Source organism: Lithobates pipiens, unplaced genomic scaffold, assembly GCF_037356315.1.
Source record: "Lithobates pipiens isolate NorthernLeopardFrog02 unplaced genomic scaffold, aLitPip1_a1.2 Scaffold_8, whole genome shotgun sequence".
Taxonomy (NCBI): domain Eukaryota; kingdom Metazoa; phylum Chordata; class Amphibia; order Anura; family Ranidae; genus Lithobates; species Lithobates pipiens.
In genome coordinates, this window is record NW_027507903.1 from 658159333 (window position 1) to 658169729 (window position 10397).

General features: G+C 45.1%; 1 protein-coding gene across 1 annotated transcript in view; it reads right to left on the minus strand.

The window, feature by feature from the left end:
• Nucleotides 1-10397, minus strand: part of LOC143962485 (tripartite motif-containing protein 14-like) — a 146596-nt gene that overhangs the window by 70153 nt on the left and 66046 nt on the right. The window lies entirely within an intron of this gene.

Here is a 10397-nt window from a genome sequence, read left to right on the forward strand (position 1 = left end):
CGAGGGGCCCTTGGAACCCAACTTACCTTGGATAGGTAACCCCAGTGGTGTATTCTGGTTTTGTGCTGCCCTAGGCAAGTCTAAAATTGGGCATCCCCATGTAAATTTGCCCCACCTCTTCCTGTTTAACCGCTTTATGACAGGGCAGCCGCTGTGCAAAGAATATGTGATTCTGCTCTTCTGGGTGTCGGGCGCGCGCCGCCGCCAGTTCATTCTCACTGTGACTTTACACAGCGGGAATTGATCAGCGGGCCTCACAGACCTGATGTTCGCCGGGATCCATTGATCATTTGGTACTCTGGCAGAATGACAGTCTGCCTTTGTAAACAAGGCAGACTGTCATTCCATGAGTACAGAAGACATGGATCCTGTGTTTCTGTGAAGCAGGAACACCGATCCATGTCTTCATGCAGTGAAAGCACCTCCCCCACAGTTAGTAAACACTCCCTAGGCACACATTTAAACCCCTGATGTTAACCCCTTCCCTGCTGGTGTCATTAGTGCAGTGAAAGTGCATTTTTTTTAGCACTGATCACTGTACTGGTGTCACTGGTCCCCAAGAAGTGTGAGTTAAGTGTCCGATTTGTCTGCTGCAATGTCGCAGTTCAGCTATAAGTCACTAATCGCTGCCATTACTAGTAAAAATGCAATAAAAATGAGGGAGAGACCCCCTAGCCCTGCCTACAGTCCCTCCTGTGCCCCCCTGTCTGTGGGTAGATGTGTGATGAACCAACCTCCTGCCCATCCTCATCCTCTGGGCCCTCGGTCAGCCTGTCTTCCTACTGATGTCACAGCGGGGACCGGGAGAGGAGGTTAGAGAAGGCATGCAGGCTCTGGGAGGCACTAGGGATGCTGCGACCGCAGATGCTCAGGTCAGGGTGGCAGTGAATGCCTTCTCCCTTCCAGCCCTCGGTTCTAGACAGCCTCGTGCTAGTGCTGCTCGCCTTCCCCGCAGACTCCATGGCTGCCTGCTCGCTATGTGAACACTCTGATTTGCCAACTTAGTTCCACTGCCCTGCAGCTCACCACTGGAACTCTCCATGACAAGGGCTCAACTTGGCATTTGCTTTGGGCCCCACCAGCACCAGGCACAGAGGAGTAGCTCCTCTGCTTTGAATGCTAGGTAAGGCCAGGGAGTCGTGGCTGTGACATCACTGGTTGCTAGACGCCAAGCGGCTCTAGCAACTAGTGACCAGTCTCAGGTGGGGGTGGAGCCAGCTCTATGGCGGCTCTGTCTGCCCCTGTTGCCTGCATTGTCATACTGCTCTGTGTCTGTTTCATTGCGGGACATAGCAGGGGTGGCTTTTTTGCCGTCACCCTAGCAAGTGGATGTGGTTTCTTTGACTCCCCTCACAAAATTTCGCCCTAGGCCTGGGCCTTGTTGGCCTAGGCCAGGATACAGCACTGGGTAAACCCCTTTTTCAGCTCCCTAGGCCCCTGCTATGTGTAAGTTACCCTGTGTCTATTAGGGACACAGGGTGACCAAAAGGCCCAGTCTGATCTGCACTTTCCAGACTCATAGTACAACCACATCTTATATGTGTGGTTTGTGTTGAAAGTTGGAGAGGCTCCTTCACTTGGGACAGTAATAGTTATCAACAATATCCGGTGAAATATATGAAGATAAATTGATTCCACCTATCAGGCTACTGGAATATTGTAGGAGTGTCTCATAGACTGTTGCAGATAGTGTGAGATGGGGTTTGTTATGTGTTTATTGCTAAGTGGCTGTATCCCATTCAATAGTTCAATAGTTTCTGTCTGCCTTGGGAGCAACCTATTACAGTCATGGTCAAAATTGTTGGCACCCCAGAAATTTTTCCAGAAAATCAAGTATTTCTCACAGAAAAGTATTGCAGTAACACGTTTTGCTATAAACATGTTTATTCCCTTTGTGTGTATTGGAACAAAACAAAAAAAGGAGGAAAAAAAGCAAATTGGACATAATGTCACACAAAATTCCAAAAATGGGCTGGTGAAAATTCAAACTCAGGGAGTGCTCCTGAGTCCAGCATTTGCGGTTCCTTAGAAATGAATGCTGGACTTGGCCCCGCCCCCCGGGACCCGCATCATTGGATTTGATTGAGAGCAGCAGGAGCCAATGGCTATGCTTCTATCAATCTATCCAATCACGACACGGAGCTGGTGTGCTCATTCCCGTTGTGTGAATTGCGGGGCTCAGGTAAGTATAAGGGGGGCTCGGGGGCGCTGCTGCATTAAAGAACGTTTTCCCCCTTAATACATAGAATGCATTAAGGTGAAAAACGGCGAGGGTTTACAACCCCTTTAATGCTTATATATTGTAATAAGGGTAGTTTTGAATGTTCAGTATATTACCAAAGTAGACAGTTACAGACAACTGCAAAACATAGTAAGACTGTAAATTTCCTTACCTCTATAAAACGATGAAACTATTTTTTTTTTTTGGCTTTATCAAGATATGTGAGACGGTTATGACAACTCGGTAGTTAAGGGTTCCTAGATGCCCCCTAGCTGCAGCCAAAATTTGGAGTCTCTAGACCCAAAGGGTCCCGAAATTACATTGCTGCAGATGGACACAGTTGACCAATTTTGGGGCCCCGTATTTTGGGGCCACTTGGTGCTAGGAACCCCAAATTTAGTGTACAAACCCAGTGGAACGAGCACTACAACATATCCAAGCTGGGGTTCCTAGCACCAAGTGTCCCCGAGATATAGGGCCCCAAAGTTGGTTCGGAAAATGTCAAGCACTTTTCTGCAGCAGAGATTGACAGGATATGTTGCAGTGCTAGTTCCACTGGGTTTGCACACCAAATATGAGGTTCCTAGCACCAAGTGGCTTCAAGATACGGGGCCACAAAGTCGGTTCAGAAAATGTAATTCTCTGCCGCAGAAAAGCGCTTGACTCGAGTATAAGCCGAGGGGGGCATTTTCAGCACAAAAACTCGGCTTATACTGGAGTATATACGGTATATAGATATATATTTATTGCACTTTTTTATATCTATAGTTATTTTTCCTGCATTTAGTCAGTCTGTTTTACCTCCTATGTTCTATATTAAGCGTAATGTAAGTGTAATGTTTATTGTCACAATTACAGCTTTACAGCTATGAGCATAAAATCCATAAAATTCATTACTAACGCGCTTTAAACCCTTTTGTGTAGATTATATTTCCAGAAGATGTTTGGGGGTGTCCAGCAAACGTTGGAGATCTCTGGATTCTAGTGCTATTTATTATTTCACACAGTTTACCTTTTATTTACTTATGTTATTTGTCTCTTATATTTTATGTCATTATGTTATGTATATAGGGTTGTCACCTGATCTTTACCCACTTCAGCCCCCCCCCCCCCCCCAGCCTCTTTTTGAGATTTGTTGTTTATAAGTTAAAATCAATTTTTTTCTGGAAAATTACATAGAACCTCCAAACACACACACACACACATATATATATATATATATATATATATATATATATATATATATATATATATATATATATATATATATATATATATATATATATATATATATATATATATATCTCAAAAACAAACTCAGACACCCTAGAGAACAAAATGTTGGTCATTGCAATACTTTATGTCACATCGTATTTGCGCAGCGGTCTAATGCCGCGTTCACGCGATCGGAAATTCGGCCAGCAAAAGACCGATGAGAGCTTTTCATCGGAAAATGCGACCGCGTGTATGCTCCATCGGACTTTTGCTGGCGGAATTTCAGCCAGCAGAAGATTGAGAGCATGTTCCCAATTTTTCAGACGGAAAAAGTTTCTATTGGAAATTCTTGTGCGTCTGTATGCAATTCCGAAGCTCAAAATTCCCCTTCCAGCCATACCGAACGTGCGATGGGCAGACGGGAAAGACTGCCTAATTGTCCTGGATCACAGCGCTCCTGCTCTACCCCCGGAACCCGCCGTATTACGGACATATTTGAACTCTAAACACAGAGGACCAGGGGCCGCTCTGCTAACAAGATGGCGCTGAGGAGCCACGAGGCGGAGAATAGTGAAGACTCCATGTCGGCTTCAGAAGACAGGGTAAGGGACCAGGACTGCTCTGACCACCCCCCTGACGCACCCTGTTCTCTGCAATTACTGACCTGAAAGTGGATTTTATGGCACTGTCTGACCGGCTGTCACATACAGAGAGAGCCGAGGCCAAATGGGATAGAGCGGTGGAGAGATTGTCTTCCACTGTCTCATCCCACGCCATACATCTAATTCAGATGAACAGACACCTTGAGGATCTCGACAACCGGGGCCGCAGACAGAACATTAGGGTGAGGGGGATCCCTGAAAAGATTGAACCTGCTCAGATTAAGCAAGCCTTACAAGCAGTGTTCAATGGAGTACTGGAAAGGCCTAAGGACACAGACATTGAGTTTGTAAGAGCACGCAGAGCGCTGGCACCGAAGCCAAGTGATACAGCCCTCCCAAGTGACATCATATGCTGCCTTCAAAGCTTTCCGCTGAAGGAAGAAATTCTGGGGAAAGCAAGGAAAAATGACCAGATCCTCTTTAATGAGCATGCTGTTGCACTGTATCAGGACCTTTCCCATATAACCCTACAGAACAGACGAGCACTGCGTCCCATGACAACCGCATTGAGGGAGAAGGGCATCCCTTATCGCTGGCGCTTTCCCTTTGCGCTGAACGCTACATTTATGGCGAAACAATATTACCTGCGAATGCCAGAGGACATCCCAAGCTTCTGTGACCAACTACAACTCCCATTGATTGATGTACCGGAATGGTACAGGGAATTTCGTTGTCCCGCGCAGGGTCTCTCCCCACCTCATACCCCACAATCGTCCCCCTTGAAACCTTCATCCAACAAAAAATCTCGACCGGACAGACACCCGGGCTTGGATAGGGGCAGATCCCCACACCCTGTGAAGGAGTACTGGCCACAGTCACAAACATGAGTTTGATAGGGGGAATCTGTCTTCCTCATCTTTATTTTTCTTGGGCCTGCAGGCTACCCTCCTCCTTTATTTCACACCCAGACACGGAAACACCAGATAACAATTATCCCAACTGACTACACCTGCCCAGGGCCTGCCGGGCTGATATTAGAGCCCTCACTAAAGACGTCCTGGTAGATGAGCATATTATTTAATTTTTTTTGCGCAACATTCGGAAAACTTTCAGTATGGGCCAACAAGGTGACAACCTTGTTTACCCTGTCCGTCCAGGAGTTTGGACTGTTTCCATTTAATATGCCTATAGACCTCATTGCAACTGAGCGGAGACTATCTCTGCATGGGGAGTAACCTTGGTGGTGAAAAGACGCACTTTTTTTATGAACACACAATGACGGGGGGTGGTGTTCCGGGGTATTATGTATTATGTCTGATCCATGTGTCTGACCCTTTGCTGTGCGGGTGGGCGGGCCAGAGGGGTGGACGCACCGACCTGCTGTCTGGCTTGCGTGGATGGGCCATACAGGGGGTCGGCCCTGAGGGGAATACTTTTGTACCACACGGAACAAATAGGGGCACACCGGGCTCTTGGCTATGCCAACAGTACCTTGTTTGGTATGTTAGTTGACGACTTCAGCGGTCTTCATTTAGAATACTAGTTTATTAGACGCACCCATCGCGCAGTAGTGGAGCAATTTCCATGTTCATATTTTTGTTCATGTTCTCATCCTTCTGGCTGGAAGGGGTATATGAATATCCTTAATTCATGTTTGTTTGTTTTTTGAGTCACGGGAGGCTTACAGTAGTCTCTTTACCATACCTAAAAGCTCAACAGTTATTTGACCTTATTTTACTTAGGTCATTTCTGAGGTGACGACCTCCCACCGCTCCCACCTGTGAATCACAGTCTGGCTTACTCCAGACAGGGATTCACAACCTTTTACTCCTAACGTTGACACCAGGAGATATTTTACCTACTTCCTCCATTCGGGTGACTATCCACCTAAGTGACCGCTTTTCCTATCTGTTCTTTTCTATCTTTTCTTTGCTCTTCCCTTATCCCTCAGTCCGACAGCTCAGGTACTCCTACTTATTCAGCACAGGAAGTGGAGAATAGTATTTATTGCACTAACCATGACGTACTCTATGCTGGATGATCATGCCTTTGTGATCTCCCACAATGTCGGGGGTCTGAATACACCGGAGAAGCGTATCGCGTTACTCAGGGAACTCCACAAGCAGAAGCCGGCAGTGGTGTTCCTTCAAGAAACCCACTTCCGGACTGGTATGAATCCCAGATTACATGACAAACACTATCCCCGCACCTTCCACGCAACAAATCCCGAGGCCAAATCTAAGGGGGTGACCATCTTATTGCATAAAAATGCTGACTTTGTTTTGCACCAGCAATTGGCGGACGCTGATGGAAGATACATATTTTTAAAAGGGCAATGGGCAGGAACACTGGTTACTCTGGCCAACGTCTACTTCCCCAACACTGCCCAGGTCACTTTCTGTCAGCGTGTGATAGATGAATTGAAGAGTTTTGCATCTGGCTGTGTGGTGCTGGGGGGGATTTCAACTTAGCGTTAAACCATCCGGATGGCAGATCCAGCATATAAAAGCTGCGTAAAAGCTGGTAAAAATACCATATAAAATACCATATAAAATACCATATCACCATACCATACCATATAAAAAGCTGCATAAAATCAAAACACTCTTAGCATCCCTCACTTTAATAGATACCTGGCGATTAGCAAACCCCTCAGGTAGGGATTACACATACTTCTCAACCCTGCACAATAAATTTACACGCATAGACTACATTTTCATTTCACAGAGGGATATATCCCTTAAAAAATCAGCCAAAATAGGTGTGCAGACCTTCTCAGATCACGCCCCCATATCGTTGCAACTCCAAAGAAGGAACACACACCGCCGCTCCCATACATGGAGGTTGAATCCCTCCCTGCTCACTGATAAGGAAAATATTAGCAAAATAGCGGATACAATCAAACTGTATTTCAAAGAAAATATCACAGAGGAGTTGTCGCCTCTCACAATCTGGGCGGCCCATAAATGCGTGGTCCGGGGGGAGCTCATACAGATGGGGGCGGCGAGAAAAAGAGTAGCAGAAAAGGAGACCAACGACCTCATACAGGCCATAAGAGACCTGGAAGGAAAACACAAACAATCATTAGCAACAGATACAGCAGTGGCTTTATTAGATTTAAGGAAAAAGCTACAAGCCCACCTAAGTCTTAAAGCACAGAAAATCCTTTTCCTTAGGAAGGGGTTCTTCTATGAACACAGTGATAAAAAGGGAAAATGTTTAGCGAAAGCCCTTAAAGAAACATTACTATCGACGAATATCGCTGCAATTAAAACCAGCACTGGTCAGACAACACAAGATGCCACAAAGATAGCACAAAGATTTCAGGAATATTACTCCAACTTATATCATTTACCACAGACACATAAACCTAGAGACTTAACGGGGACAATGACAGAGATCACTGCTGATAGCGGACTCCCCACACTTACTGAGGAGGACGCTCTGTCGCTGGAAGAACCGATAACTGAAAGAGAACTCACCACAGCTATTAAAGAACTAAAAAAGGGGAAAAGCCCCGGACCGGACGGTATGACAGCCCACTGCTATAAAACCTTTTCGGAGATACTGATACCACACATGACGACAACATTTAACCACTTTCGGGACCCACAAGCGTTACCATAAGATTTTTTGAGGGCACACGTTATGGTACTGCCCAAACCCAACAAGGACCCCCTAGATTGTGCCAGCTATAGACCAATTTCCTTATTGAATGTGGACCTGAAACTTTACACAAAAATTTTTTGCGAATAGACTGCGACCACTATTGCACAAACTCATAGGCCCAGAACAGGTAGGCTTTATGCCTGGCAGGGAGGCGAAAGATAATGTGATCAAAGCTCTTAACCTTATACACAGAGCCCAAACAGGAACATTTGAAGGCATGCTTTTATCCACAGATGCAGAGAAGGCCTTCAACCGCGTGTCGTGGGACTTCCTGTATGTGCAACCTGTTCCCACATAGGCCTGAGAGCACATATGCTATCTTGGATTAAGACTATCTACCATAACCCGACGGCACAAATCAAAGTGAATGGGACACTTTCAGACAAGGTGCTGATACATAATGGGACAAGGCAAGGGTGCCCTCTTTCACCCTTGCTGTTCATACTCACCTTAGAACCGTTAATCCGCACAGTAAACTTGTCACCCTCCATACATGGCTTCCAAGTAGGAGACAAGACGTACAAATGTGCTGCATATGCGGATGATTTATTGTTCTTCATAACTCAGCCACATATCACTATGCCCAACTTGTGTAATATATTTACGCACTACAGCTACGTAGCGAACTTCAAAATAAATTACAAAAAAATCAAAAACCTTAAATTTAACGCTTCGCGAGACCACGAGGGATGTTATACTACGCAATTGTAAATTTAAATGGGAACCCCGCCCCCTTAAATATCTGGGAGTTCTCCTGACATCTAGCTTAAATTCGATATACAACCAAAATTTTTTGCCACTGTTGCAAAACGTAAAAAAAGATCTGAAGAGATGGACACTTAAACATTTCTCCTGGTTCGGCAGGGCAGCCATTATTAAGATGATGATCTTGCCCAGATTCTTGTATTATTTTCAAACCTTGCCCATATGGTTACCTGCAAACTTTTTTCGATCCCTGAATGCTATAATTCGAAACTTTCTTTGGGCGTCCAAAAAGCCACGCATAAGTCTAGCACTACTCACCAGAGATAAACGCAATGGGGGATGGGATTCCCCAACTTCAAAAATTAGTACAAGGCTACGCACCTTACTAGAATGATAGACTGGACCTGTCATGCAGATAATAAAGACTGGGGGGCACTGGAAAACAGCATAGACTCTACTCCGGTGTCACATTCACCATGGATTCCGTGGAACCTATGCCCTAAGCAGCTAAAACAACATCCCCTCATAGGGACAACACTACAAATCCTACAAACAGTGACTCGAACGACAGGCCTGACTACTTCCCCTAGCCCATTAACACCACTAGTGGCTAATCCAGACTTTCCACCGGGCATGCACAAACCTATTCGGCATCTCACATGCAGGAATTCACCACTTTTAGCCACACATTGTCTTGAAGGCAACAAAATGAAATCAATTTCAAACCTGCAGAAAGAACTGGGCTTAACCTATCTAGGCCACGGGACGTATAGACAATTACACGACTACATTTCGAGCCCACAGAGGATTAAACATTTTATACGACCGCTAACACCATTTGAGGCAGTCTGTTTCCAGGCCACCACCTCTACGAAAAACATCTCCCTTACATATGCTTGGTTGTAATCCGCAGTCCTCCAGGAACCCAACAAACACAAGCTCTTCTGGGAAGCAGCACTAAATGTGTCATTTACAAAAGATCAATGGTTACAGGCGTGTGTATTTGCCCATAAATGTGCAATTAGCACCCGACTACAAGAAACTTCTTTAAAACTTTTAACGAATTGGTATAATACGCCAATTAAACTACATAACTGGTTCCCCGCGGTTCCGGACTTATGTTGGCGCTGTAACCGAGCTAAGGGCACTTTACAACACTTATGGTGGGAATGTGACCTAATTCAACCTTATTGGACTCAAGTGACTAGCATTATAAAACAAATAACCGATACAAAGATCTCACTAGACACAAAATGCTGTTTATTACACATTACTAACCTCTCGATGAAAAATTATAATAAATCGCTGACGAAATTCCTACTTACAGCCGCAAAGGCGGTCGTACCTAGATACTGGAGAGATACTACGACCCCCTCAATCATGGAATGGCTGGGAGAGGTACGTCATCTTCACAAAATGGAAGAGATTAGGGCTATAGCACACGAAAGCATAGACAAGTACACTGATACCTGGCAACCCTGGGTCATTTTTATATATTACTCTACATACGCCTCCCTGACACAAACCTGATGAGGGAGTGTCGCTGAGGACCCGGCCTGTCATTACCCTCTCTTTCTTTATAGACAACCACATCCTCTCTTTTTCCTTTTCATGGTGCCGGCCTTGAGAAAGGCTGCCACTTCTTATCTATCTTCTTTCACCACTTCTGGCTCTTTGATCACAATTCGCATGGTGTAACATCATCTGTATACTGTTAAAAATGAAAATATGCCTAATAAGGCTTTTGTAATGCTTTAATGTTTGTGTTTAGGTTTTATCTGAACGGCAATGTGCCTAACCCTTTTACAAGGGGATTTTTTTCTATATATGGATGTGACTACTAGATTAATAGGATCTTTGTTGATCCGCTCGAGCATTACATTGATGTCTGACTATGGAAAGTTATCTGACAGACGCTGATCGGCCACCACTGAAACCAAGATATCTAACAATGTGAGTCTGTAACTACTGTGGCTGAATTGTTG